At 44.1% G+C, this 12,556-nt stretch overlaps 1 long non-coding RNA gene and 2 other non-coding genes across 4 annotated transcripts in view; 2 read left to right on the forward strand and 1 right to left on the reverse strand.

Moving 5' to 3' along the window:
- Positions 1 to 4,764: 4,764 nt before the first annotated feature.
- Positions 4,765 to 4,846, reverse strand: trnas-uga (transfer RNA serine (anticodon UGA)). Its single transcript has one exon. It is a non-coding gene; the product is annotated as a tRNA-Ser (tRNA).
- Positions 4,847 to 8,975: 4,129 nt separating this feature from the next.
- On the forward strand, positions 8,976 to 9,047 carry trnaa-ugc (transfer RNA alanine (anticodon UGC)). Its single transcript has one exon. It is a non-coding gene; the product is annotated as a tRNA-Ala (tRNA).
- A 595-nt stretch (positions 9,048 to 9,642) lies between these two features.
- Positions 9,643 to 12,556, forward strand: part of LOC147270199 (uncharacterized) — a 31,567-nt gene continuing 28,653 nt past the window's right edge. For both annotated transcript variants that reach the window (XR_015115675.1, XR_015115674.1), the window contains exons 1-4: positions 9,643 to 9,779; positions 9,852 to 9,920; positions 10,009 to 10,064; positions 10,149 to 10,785. This is a non-coding gene — a long non-coding RNA (uncharacterized LOC147270199). The remainder of the gene's footprint in view (positions 9,780 to 9,851; positions 9,921 to 10,008; positions 10,065 to 10,148; positions 10,786 to 12,556) is intronic.

Genomic DNA, 12,556 nt, shown 5'->3' on the forward strand with positions numbered 1-12,556 from the left:
CATCACTACTGCAGGTGACCAGTTAGCATTGCTCTGTTTGATGAAGCTGCGTTCAGGGAATGAGCAAGTTTCCCTTTGTGTCACTGCTTCTCTACTAATCTGATCTCTGATCAGTTCACCAAGAAGAGTCTGGGGTCAGGGGCTGGATGAGTAGAGCTGTTTAGTCAGGAGGAGGCTGCTCTGATTGGTTCCTGACACTGAAACAAGGCCAAAGCTCAAGTACACAGGCTCAAATATTGAAGTATTCTCAGTCTTCCCACTTCAAGTATTTTCCCACTTCAAGTATTTTCTACTCTCCACACCAAGTTACCTCTTATGTTAAGTTACTTGCTGAGAGTTGTGCAGGACACTTGGATGGAAACATAACCTTTTTCTCTAATCAGCACAACAATGTGGGCGTGGAGTGAATCAACACCATAACAGTGACGAGGAATGAATGCAGCAGCCATCTTGGAATCACCAGGTTTACAAGGCTTCCACTCGGTGAGAGCAACCCCTCGATGGAGGAGAAGAAGCCGGACCATCAAGAAGACCTGAAAGAAGACAGCAGAGGCAGGAAGAGGAACCAGAGACACACAAACAGACACAACACTGCCACCTTCTGATCTGATGACATCAGAGTTGAATGTGTGGACTATTTGGAGGCCAAGCCTCACAATAAAAGAAGCATTTTCATGGGAATGTGTTCCATCCAGGGCTTCACAATAAAAGCATTTGAAATGTTGAGTCATTTTAACAGATGTTTGTGTGTCGGCTGTCCTATGAGTCACAGCAGGTTGACAGTTTGGGGAGAAACTCTTGAAGACTGGGACTTGAGGGGCCCGTTTCACAAAGCAGGTTCATCAAACCCTGAGTTTCATCCTGATCTCTGAGTTGATCTACCCTGAGATAGAAAACTCTGAGTTTTTGGTTTCAGAACAGCGGATTTGAATCAGTTTGATCAACTCCGAGTAGGTCCACCTGGGGTAAAGCGCGATCACGACAACTCTAAAAAGCCAGCATAAATAGAGCCCCGATCCACCGAGTCACCATGGCGACGGAGAAGAGGAGAGCTTTGTTTTTCACGTCAGTGCAGTTGGAAATCTTGATGCGATCATGTGAAGAGTTCCAACACGCGTTAAAAAAAGAAGTGCAACACCGCTGCAGCTGCAAAAGAGAGAGAGATGGTGTGGAGGAACATTGCTGCTCGGTCAATGCGTGAGTTTAAATGTAGTCCTTAGCAATCATGATTATTACGGAGGAAGCTGCTTACATGGTAGTGCATTAATTTACATCATTTAGATGCAATACTGCGGGGGAGAAACACACTTGGCAGCAACTGAAAATGAAGCATAAAAACATGATTCAAACAGGTCAGACCACCTCAGGGGTACCCCAGGTTCTGCATTGTAAAGTAAATATTAAGTGGCTGTTTGACTGTACAATAGTTGTTTGATCACCAACACAATGATGGTTTCATACACAAATGTCTTCATCAATATCATGTCCTGTTAAATAAGTCAGCCTATTTAAACTAACACAGACTTCTGCTCAGCCAACAGAAAGAAGGCAGACGCCCGTAAAACGGGTGGTGGTCCAGCACCACCACCTCTAACAGAGGCACAGGAGCCAGAGTTTAGGAAGGCCAGTGGCTGAGGGAGTTCATCCTTAGAACCCAACCCCCAAGACACCAGTGCCTTCATAAAATGTAATATGGCTCGATATATATATATATATATATATATATATATATATATATATATATATATATATATATATATATATACATACACATATGTACCCATGACTTTATTTCCCAACAGATTCTGCTGGTGCCATTTGCCTTGTCACAACAGACACAGTCACTGTCAGTAAATTCTTCAAAGATTTTCTCAATGTTATTTCAAGTCACTGAAACATCTCTCCTCCAGGACGAAGAGGATGGACAAACGCTGTCTGCTGCCTTTACAGTGGGGGACCCAGAAAGGCCTGTAGAAGTCACATCTTGATACATTCCTGATTCTTCCTCCATTCATATTTCTTACCATTCTGGTGGGATATAGAGACATCAGCCTACACTGAAGTATGAAGACAGTCTTGTCCTCTTTAACAGAGCATGGCTGGGCAGGAGGGTCCCTCGACCTCCAGTGCACACACTGACACAGTGAGATGTTCAGTCGACAGATTCATGTCCAACTGTCTAATCCTCATGTTCTCAGTTACCAGTAAAGGAACTTTACAGAGTCCACCTGCTGAGAAAAATGTAAAAAAGTGACAAAGAAATGCAGTCCTTGGACCGCCAGATTAGGAAAGCAGATCTGGAAACAGAACGACTGGAGCCCAAGTTAGAGGGGGGTGCATGGCTCCAGGTGAATATGTTAACTAGTGGAACGTGAACTGAACGAGCTTTTTGATTGCTAGGAAATAAAGAAGACCAAATGAAATGTGTATTGTTCCTTTATTCGACTGTGGTGGGGAGGATGATTGCTAATTAAATGCCAAAGTGATTCTGACATATGGTGTCTCTGACGGCTCTGCTGTCCTGGATAGCTGGCAGGTGGATGGGGTCGTCATCAGGCTCTTCCATTTGTAGGGCAGGGTGTTGCTCTCCTCTCATAGTGGCAATGTTATGAAGAACACATGCCACAAGAATATCACAGGCCCTCTCAGGGGACACCCTGAGGTGACCTAGGCACTGGAAACGGGCTTTTAGCAGGCCTGTGGTCATCTCCACCTCTGGTCCTGCAGTGAGCCCAGTTGAAGTTCTGTTGGGGGCCTGGTTCAGGGTGCGGGTAAGGGGTCAGCAGCCTGTGTTGGCATGGGGAACCCCTGTCACCCAGCAGAAGGCCATCAAACTCTCCTGTAATGTATAGTGGATACCTGAGAGTGGATTAAAGGAGGGAGACAATTGACTTCTGTTGTGCAAATCTTTAGGCTGTACTTACCACGTTGCAGTCTGTTGCTCAGGTCAGACACAAAACATCTTGAGTCAGGGACAGACCCAGGCCACTATCATCCTCCGAATGTTGTGGGAGTCCAGCTGTCATGATGACAAAGATGGATTTGGACTGTGACCCAACGACTCAGGTCCTGACACCAGCAGACCCCTCACCACCTGCAGCCTTTTTCCAGCTCCACCAAACCCACCATTCACTGCCTCCTCATCATCTGGGCATCAAAAGCAGCTCAGACCTGCTGCAGCTCAGAGACCTCAGCCATTTTTAGGATGTCTCCATGATTCTCCTTCACAGGATTTTCATTCAGAAACAAGAGAACTGTCAAAGACCACAACAGTTTTCAGCTTGCTGCTAACAGTACTTCAACTACCATTCCACTGTGTAATGGCAGTGACTGATGTGTACTATATGCAGTATTAATCAAGTACAGCCCTGACTGATACTTTATCTCCAATGCTAGGAAGGATAAGAATGTTGAAATGGACCCAGCAGGAAGAGAATCTCAAGTCATGGCAACTTTACTGAGCAGCACTCAGTTAAGTTCAGGAAACACCAGACATTTTTACCACCTGTCAATGAAGTAGTCAGTAAAATAAATACTACACTGAACAGTAGTGGAGGGAGAACAGAGCTGGAAATGAGACCTTACTGGAGGGAATGAATCTAGAAATGTTAGCGTTCTTTCAGTTGAAGAAATCAGATTTGGGAGGGATGCTCTGGACGTTTTCATCCATTTTTATTTCATCCAGATAAACAAATCATGTCTTCTACTTGGGCAGAATACGCTAACATTGCTAACTGGCTAATATTATTTTCTAACTTCAGGCCTAAATTTGGGATTGACTGTTAAAATTGTTCACCTCACCTTTGTAAGCACCAGGTTTTGTCTTGATGATGTCATTCTATTTGTCTCTGGTTCTTTCCATTCATAAATCAAACTTGAATGTTAGCTAGCCTGCTCTTACTGTGTTCCATCAGCTGCAGGTTTGACCACAGGTAGCTTAGCTGCCTGCTAACTAATGAATGTTTAGTCCAACAAAGAATGGAGGTTGATAGTCATTCATCCAAAGTCTTTGGTTTCAGATGGAGCCTCAACTGAGACTCCTAGTTCAGAGGATGGGTTTGTTTGCTATCAGGTTGCCACCTTTCTGGAGGAAGACAGGAGACAAGAAAGGACATATTCTTTCACCAGGGGGTCAAAGCAGACATCAGTCCCCACTGATCCTGGATCTGCTCTACGTTCCTGCCTGTTAAAAGAAGGTTTTAGTCACTACTGTTGATGGATGTGCTTGCTGATGGAGAATTGTTGGGTGTTAACTGATGGAAGGACTGAGGTGCTGGACCTGCTCTTCTTGTAGAGTGTCATGAGATCACTGTTGTTGTGATTTGGCACTAAAAAAATAAAATTGATTTGACTGAAATGGAAACTGTTGGGGGGGGGGTGTAGCCTCCATAGGTTATGTCTTTGATCTCTGAATTCTGTGTTTGATCTCTGAATTCTGTGTTTGATCTCTGAATTCAGTCTTTGATCTCGGGGTTCTGAGCATTGATCTCCTGCTTCAGTCTTTGATCTCTGATCATGGAGCTGATCTGGGAGCAGTCCTGATGTTAAATGTTGTGATGAAGGACAGTGTGGAGGTGAAATGGATGAAACATGTCAACATAAAATTAAATTTGAAACTTATTTCAAGCTTTATTTTGTGTTTGATGGCCATTTTTAAAGTCACTCATGATTTGCTTTGACTCCTGGATCCTGTGGTGCCTGATGAGGAGACAACTGGAGCACAAAGTAGGGGAAGAGGTCTGATATGGACCATCAACAGTTGAACGTTGTTGGCAGGACTCGAACCTACGCGGGGAGACCCCAATGGATTTCAAGGCCATCGCCTTCACCACTCGGCCACAACAACCACATTCACACACATGTGTAGGAGACTGAAATTCACCAAATTATCTTTATTCTTATCTTTATTATTATCATTTTGATGTTCTAGAGGAGACAACATCTGATCTTTGTTAGAGCCACCAGTCAAAGGTTTTCTTTAAAGGCTGTAGCAGCTGAGAATGAGGAATTAATAACCATCTTAGTGAGGACATTTTGAAACAATGACAGAAAAGATGACATTTTGCCAGCTCTGCTGCTCCAGCCAGTGTTGGACAGTGACTTGGGAATCTGTATTGTTGAATATCAGACTCCACTGGTGAGTGGATGCTGTATAAATTCCATCCATAAATGGAGGTGGATCCTAAAAGGGCTCGTTGACTCAGGAGGATCTCTCCACCCTACAGACTGAGAAGGAATCATCAAAGATGGCAGTTGGAGTTCTGTGGATCTGTCCTGGATTCCTCGTCCTCACGGACCAGAAGTCTGTCTGAAATACGACACTGATTGATGATCTTTTCATGAATCTGAAAATGCTTCTAAACTTAAGAGGAAAACAAATCTATCTTTTATATTAATTTTCATCATGGGAACGGACGTCTGCTGTGGTTGGTTTTTAAACGAGAGCAGGAAAGGACAGACAGCAGAAGGCAAATAAATAGAAAGAAGAAAAGACAAAAGAGAGAGAGAGAGAGAAAGAATGAGAGGGAGGGAGGGCTCTTGTGGGGCTACTTCCTGCTCCTCTGCTCCAGTTGGTTCCGCCCTGTCTGCTGGTGTCTCCACTGCTGTCACAGAGCGGCTGATTGTCACACCAAGAGACCGCAAGTGTCTCATGTTCAGTGTCTGGCACGGGACTTTGCAAAAGTAGGTAGTTATAGTTACTAGTTACTTCTGCCAAAATGTAACTGAGATAGTACCTGAGTTCCTCCACTCTGAAAGTAACTACTCACCAGGGAAAGTAACTACTGCAAGAAGACAGACATGTCCTCCCTCAAGCCTCACACAGACCATTGGTCCTGTTAGGTGTTCCAAGTCACACGTCTGGCCTTCTGTTTGAGGGGAGGAAGGTGTGGGGAACCCAACCCCTGGTTTACTGGTAGATTCATCACAGCCGACTTGGCACACACTTTGTTTGTCTCTGACCAAAAGACACAACAGGACCTCAGAGGACCGTACGACTCTTCTTTTCTTTTCACCAGGAGAGAAGTCTTTGTTTTTTGGAAAATGGCCGATTGCAACGGTAAGCAATTTCTTTATGTATTGTTGTCTTTAACTGATGCGATGATAAATTACTAGTGTGCTTTTCAACATTTGAAACCTTTTTTTGTTGAGGAAAAGTCCGGTGAGCCTCTCTGTATGATCATATCATTAAAAAATAAATATTTGATTGAGTAAACAACTAAAACTTCTAGCCCATGACCTTTGCTTTCAAACACCCAGATTGACCACGTGCCTTCTGTTTTAGGGGAGGAGGGGTGAGGAACCCCAACCCTGCCTTTGAGCTGCTCTGGCTGTTTGACCTCTGTTTAATGGTGATGTTATTTCTGCTTCTCTTTGACTGTATGGAACAAAACAAGCTGAGGGCCAGTGAGTGTATTCAGAGATGGAGGCCAGGCAGCTGGAATCTCCACCAGAGGAAGCTTCAGGGTGTGCAGGACCATACCTGGATCATGAAGACGGGTTCATGGATTGGGAACTTTCAGCCAAACTCATGGAGCGTCTAAGAACTGCTGTCTGACTGCTGCTCAATGCTGCCATGAACACACAGTGGACTGGTGACTGGTGATGAAGCATTCATGTGAGAGCAACCACACGTGGGGAGGAAATACCTGATGACTATTTTGAAAGAGATCATGAAAACATACGGTCCAGGCTTTGGAACAGAAACCTCATCTGCACAATTAGAAAGGACCTGTTCCTGAACCACAGGCTCATCAGTCCTGCTAAGATCACGGGCGCTGCTGAGACACTGTTGGAGACACTGTTGGAGACACTGGTGCAAGCAGGGGTGGCACCAAGAGCGACTGGTGACTGTTGGAAAGTACACAGGTAGGTGACCACTGCTGGAACATTCATGCTGAACAAGCAGGATCTCAAACATTGGTATTCTACGTAGGTGGCGCTACAGAGTTGGATGTACTTTTTTGACTACTCTGACTTTGCCTACATGCAGGAATGCTGCCCAGGCCTGTGCACTGCTAATGGGACTGATGGGTGCCCTCAACCTTGCATGTCCCCCACGACTGTGCTACACTTCTGAAGTGTTTCAAAAACTTCTCTTGGATCTGGATGGACTTCAACTGTCCCCCAAAGTCCACGCATTAAAGGTGAAATTGTCTTGAATGAAGATTTGAAGTGACAAACTTCACAATGCCAAACCGATGAGGTCAGGTTTGAATGGACGATGTTGCAGTTGAACAAGATTTGAAAGCACTTTGATGAAGCGTTTCAGGAGTTCTTGTCACGCTCACTGACTGTTACACACTTACGCTCACACACTCTCACACACTCACTTTACAGATGTGCGGTACACACACGGCGAAGAGGTTTTTGCTAAGAACATTTTTGTTTTGTTTTTTAAGAACATTTTTGTTTTGTTTTTTTAAGAACATTTTGGTTAGTTTTTTCCTGAACGTACTTGGAATACATTGATTCTTAAAAATAAATATGTATTTGTACTTTGACTACTCTAAATTGACCGTAGGTATGAATGTGAGTGTGAATGGTTGTTCGTCTCTGTGTGTTGGCCCTGTGATGGACTGGCGACCTGTCCAGGGTGAACCCTGCCTCTCGCCCGTTGACGCTGGGATAGGTTCCAGCCCCCCCGCGACCCTTAATGTGTAGGAATAAGCGGAACACAATGTATGGATGGATGTATTTATTTGTACTGTATTTTAGTTGTGTGATCCTCTTCCTGAGCCTGTCTACCTGGACAGTGAGGACCAACAAGACAGCCTTGGTGCCTTTCTGAAGGCAGTACTTCATAGAACACCAACACAACTGAGCTTCACGGATGAAGTGCAGTTCATCTTTGGTGTTCTAGTTCCTGAGGGAGGCCTCACCATGGATATACTTTACAGAGTTTGTCCTTGCAGCAGTCAGTGACTTAATAGAGTCTAACAAAGGGTTGAACCTGAATGAGACAGTCACCCTTCAACATGGGGCCATGGCAGAGTGAACCAAGAACACTACAATGGGGGTGAGAGTGGAGCCATGATGGATTCACAGTTCATCACCTCCACCATCATGTGGACCACCTGATCACCTCTCCCTCAACCTCTAAATAACTCATTCCCTGACTGGGAATCGAACCCGGGCCGCAGCGGTGAAAGCGCCGAATCCTAGCCTCTAGACCAGGGACCACAGTGAGCTCTCCAACAACAGAGACTATAGACAATGACTCAAGAACACAGGACTCTGTTGTCTCAGCTTGAGATGCAGAGGGTCCACCAAGACCACCAGACACCTCAGCCCCCTAAAGACAGTCCACCCCCAGGATCCTGCACCCCTCTGCTCCAACTCAGCCCTCCATTCATAACTGACTTTGTCTCAGTCTCTTCTCAATGCCAGTCACTGAAACACTGACAATGTGATGGGGGCTTCCTGTCTTTACTGCATTTTCTTCAAGGCTCACTACTGCTACTTCCTACAGTCGTCTCTACTGTGTACTTGTACTACCAGTTGTTATGAGCATCTGTGGATTTCTAAATATTTCAGTCATCAGTTTGCAACTGTATAGTGATGATGGGTCAGTTTAGAGCTGTCAATCAATGTTAATAATTGATCTTAACATCTGTACATTATTTTAGGAACACAAATACTTTTACTTCATTCTGAGGATGAGCAGACGTTCAATATAATTCTCATTTCCTGGTCAAAGACTCCTGCTAGTCACAGAGGATCTGGGCTGGATTGGAAAGCTTCTGAGAGGGAAACCTTCACTCTGGACTGGACTGAGAACGGAGCAGCCTCAGCTTCCTGGAGCCTGACTTGCCTCTGTGGTCTAAGGCTGTGTGGGCTGACATCACAGTGAAACTACTGAGATCACAGAGCCTTTGAGATCACAGGCTGACTTCCTTTTTATCCCTAAAATGAAGAATAAAAATGTTGTGTCTGTGTTTGTGTTGCTGCATCAGTTAAACAGTGACTCTGACAGAGGGGGTGTAGCTCAGTGGTAGAGCGCATGCTTTGCATGTATGAGGCCCCGGGTTCAATCCCCGGCATCTCCAGCTGGTCCTTTGGAGCCTTCATCTTACCAGCTAAATTGATCATTAAATGTGACAACAGTTGATAACAAACTACCAGAAGAGAAACCAGTCTGTTGCATATCAAAGTATTTATAGCTGGGTCAGCGTGACTGTGAGCCTTCATAGCCAGCATGAAGGAGCTGGTTTCATCTTTGCTGGGGAAATCCCACACACAGCTGCTCTCAGTTCCAAATGTGTGTGTCCTCACTCCTCCGTCCTCCTGCTGCCCTCAGAATACAGACACAATTCAACCTGGCAAGTTTGGAGCATAGAAGTGCTCCTGAAGAGATGTGTGTCAGCCCACAGCTGGCTGTTCTTACCTGGAACCTCAAGATGAAACTGCTTCCACAGATTGGAAATGAATCTGATGTTGACTTTTGGACAAATCACCTGTTCATCAGTTCCATCCATTTTCTACTGCTTATCTTGTTATAGAAAGGAGTCTATCTGCTGTGTGACTGAGGCAGTTACTGTGAGCTGCTGCATGTCTCAGTGTGTGTGTGTGTGTGTGTGTGTGTGAGTGTGTGTGTTGTGGCAGGATAGCGCCACACTCCCCACCGTGAGGGGCAGTGTGGCAGACGATAGTGAGCGGTCACCTAGAAGTAGACCTGGTCCGACCCTTCTCCGTCCTTTCCACTTCCTCTCCCTCCTTTACGGAGCCGACAGCCGTGCGTGGTGGCGTCTCGCTGGTCAGCAGATCGGTTACAAACAAAGGTATGCATGCTTGCTCTGCTCCATTATTCAGTGTCATGGGCCCCCTGTTTACTCTGGTTTTGCTCCGTCCAGCGGTGTGGTGGTACCCTTGAGCTGGGCTGTCTCCCTTGGGCCGGTGTGTGCGTGGTGCGCTTTCTGTGGGTAAGACGCGTAGTTGTCTGCCTTTCATATCAAGCTGCCGATGATCTGTGGTGTTCTGATTATCCTCTCCCGGCCATCGTTTGTGTAGTCTGGGCTGCTGGCTTCCTCCTCCTGCCTAGTCTGACGCCACGATTCTGCTCTCCGGTAGGAAATGTTTTTTCTTAGCTTTTGTTATTCTGTAATGCCCTTCATCCACATTTTAATCAGGTTAACTTGTTTATTTTGCAGTGCGCAGCCGTCAATTGCTGCTGTGAGCCTCGCTGCTGTTTTGGTTCTTCCTCTTCTTCTCTTCTTCAGTCTGGATTCTTGCTGATTCGGCTCATAACGGCTCTGCTCCCAGTAACGGCGGTTAAAGCCGTGCACTACGGCCTTTATAAGAGCCTCAACGTGGGCCAAGAGAAGGCATCCCGACCCTCATCGGCGCTGAGCCATCCCCCTTGGAGACCGGTTTTACTTAGAGGGGCAGACATTTCCTTAATTACTTGAGTTTATTCCTTTTCTATTTGTTATTTCTTTCTTTGAATTATTACTGTTAGTTGTTGTGGGTTACATTTGATTTATTTTTTAGAACCCTTATTATTATTATTATTATTATCATAGCCTTTTGCTCCCCATTTTGATCATTTGGATTTAAAACAGTTTCTGTTGGGTTATTTGTGGTAGCGATATTTAGTTCGTGTGTGAGGGTTGCCTTGATTTCATGTTTTTGATGGTGTTCTTTTCTTTTCTTTGACAGGTGTTGAGGGCCCAGTGCGGCAGCGGTCCCCCTGGTGATGGTTCCTTATTCATGTTTTTTTGGTTTGCTGTGTCACGGGTGCAGTGTAGTTTTTTTTGGATCCCTCCCCTTTTCGTTACCGCTGTCGTGGTAAGCCCCAGCCCTGTCCCCTTTTCCTTTCGGTAATTCGTCTTGCACTCCTTATTATATCCATTGGTATTCATTTAGTCTGTTGCTCATTTTAAACTATTTTTCTAAGAAAAGTATTTTTATAATTGGAAATCACGGTCCTGTCCTGTTGTATCTCTCGAACTGTGTGCCTTTGTTCAAGTGGAAGCCTGGTCATTTTGAAATTTTGTTTATATCCTGGGGTGAAAGCCCCCAGGTGGCGTTGTCAGCAACTGTTCCCCACCGCTCGCCTTGCCACAGTACGAACCTTAAAAAAATGCAACAGTAAAGTAGTAAGAGTTACTGTTATGTAGTGATAGTTGCTAATGAACTCAAAATGATGCTGACAGTAATGTAGTGATAGTTGCTAATTAACTCAGTGATGCTTACAGTAATGTAGTCAGAGTTTCGAACAACCTCAAAGTGATGCTGACAGTCATTTAGTAAGAGTTGCTAATGAACTCAAAATAATGCGACAGTGATGTCTATGAATTGCGAATAAACTCAAAATGATGCTAAAAGTAATGTAGTGATAGTTGCTAAGAAACTCAGTGATGCTTACAGTAATGTAGTAAGAGTTGCTACGAACCTCAAAATAATGCGACAGTAATGTAGTAAGAGTTGCTACGAACCTCAAAATATTGCGAAAATGATGTTGGAAGAATTGCTAATGAACTCAAAATAATGCTAACAGTAATGGAGTGACAGTTTCGAATAACCTCAAAGTGATGCTGACAGTCATGTAGTAAGAGTTGCTACGAACCTTTAAATAATGCAACAGTAATATAGTAAGAGTTGCTACGAACCTCAAAATATTGCGAAAGTGATGTTGGAAGAATTGCTAATGAACTCAAAATGATGCTAACAGTAATGTAGTGATAGTTGCTAATTAACTCAGTGATGCTTACAGTAATGGAGTAAGTGTTTCGAACAACCTCAAAGTGATGCTGACAGTCATTTAGTAAGAGTTGCTTATGAACTCAATTTAATGCTACAGTGATGTCGTAAGAATTGCTAATGAACTCAAAATGATGCTAACAGTAATGTAGTGATAGTTGCTAATGAACTAAGTGATGCTGACAGTAATGTAGTAAGAGTTTCGAACAACCTCAAAGTGATGCTGACAGTCATGTACTAAGAGTTGCTCCGAACCTCAAAATATTGCGACAGTGATGTCGGAAGAATTGCTAATGAACTTAAAATGATGCTAACAGTAATGTAGTAAGTGTTTTGAATAACCTCAAAGGGATGGTGACAGTCATGTAGTAAGAGTTGCTTTGAACCTCAAAACAATGCGACAGTGATGTCAGAAGAATTGCTAAAGATCTCAAAATGATGCGACAGTGATTTAGTAAGAAGTGCTAATGAATTCAAAATGATGCTAACAGTAATGGAGTGAACGTTTCTAATAACCTCAAAGTGATGCTGACAGTCATGTACTAAGAGTTGCTACGAACCTCAAAATAATGCGACAGTGATGTCGGAAGAATTGCTAATAATCTGAAAATGATGCGACAGTGATGCAGTAAGAATTGCTAATGAACTCAAAATGATGCTAACAGTAATGGAGTGAAACTTTCGAATAACCTCAAAGTGATGCTGACAGTCATGTAGTAAGTGTTTCGAACAACCTCAAAGTGATGCTGACAGTCATGTAGTAAGAGTTGCTACTAACCTCAAAATGATGCTAATACTAATGTAGTGATAGTTACTAATAAAGTTAAAGTGATGCTGACAGTCATGTAGTAAGGGT

Source organism: Aulostomus chinensis, chromosome 1 (genome assembly GCF_037954235.1).
Source record: "Aulostomus chinensis isolate RoL2024-O1b breed Wild chromosome 1, RoL_Achi_v1.0, whole genome shotgun sequence".
NCBI lineage: Eukaryota > Metazoa > Chordata > Actinopteri > Syngnathiformes > Aulostomidae > Aulostomus > Aulostomus chinensis.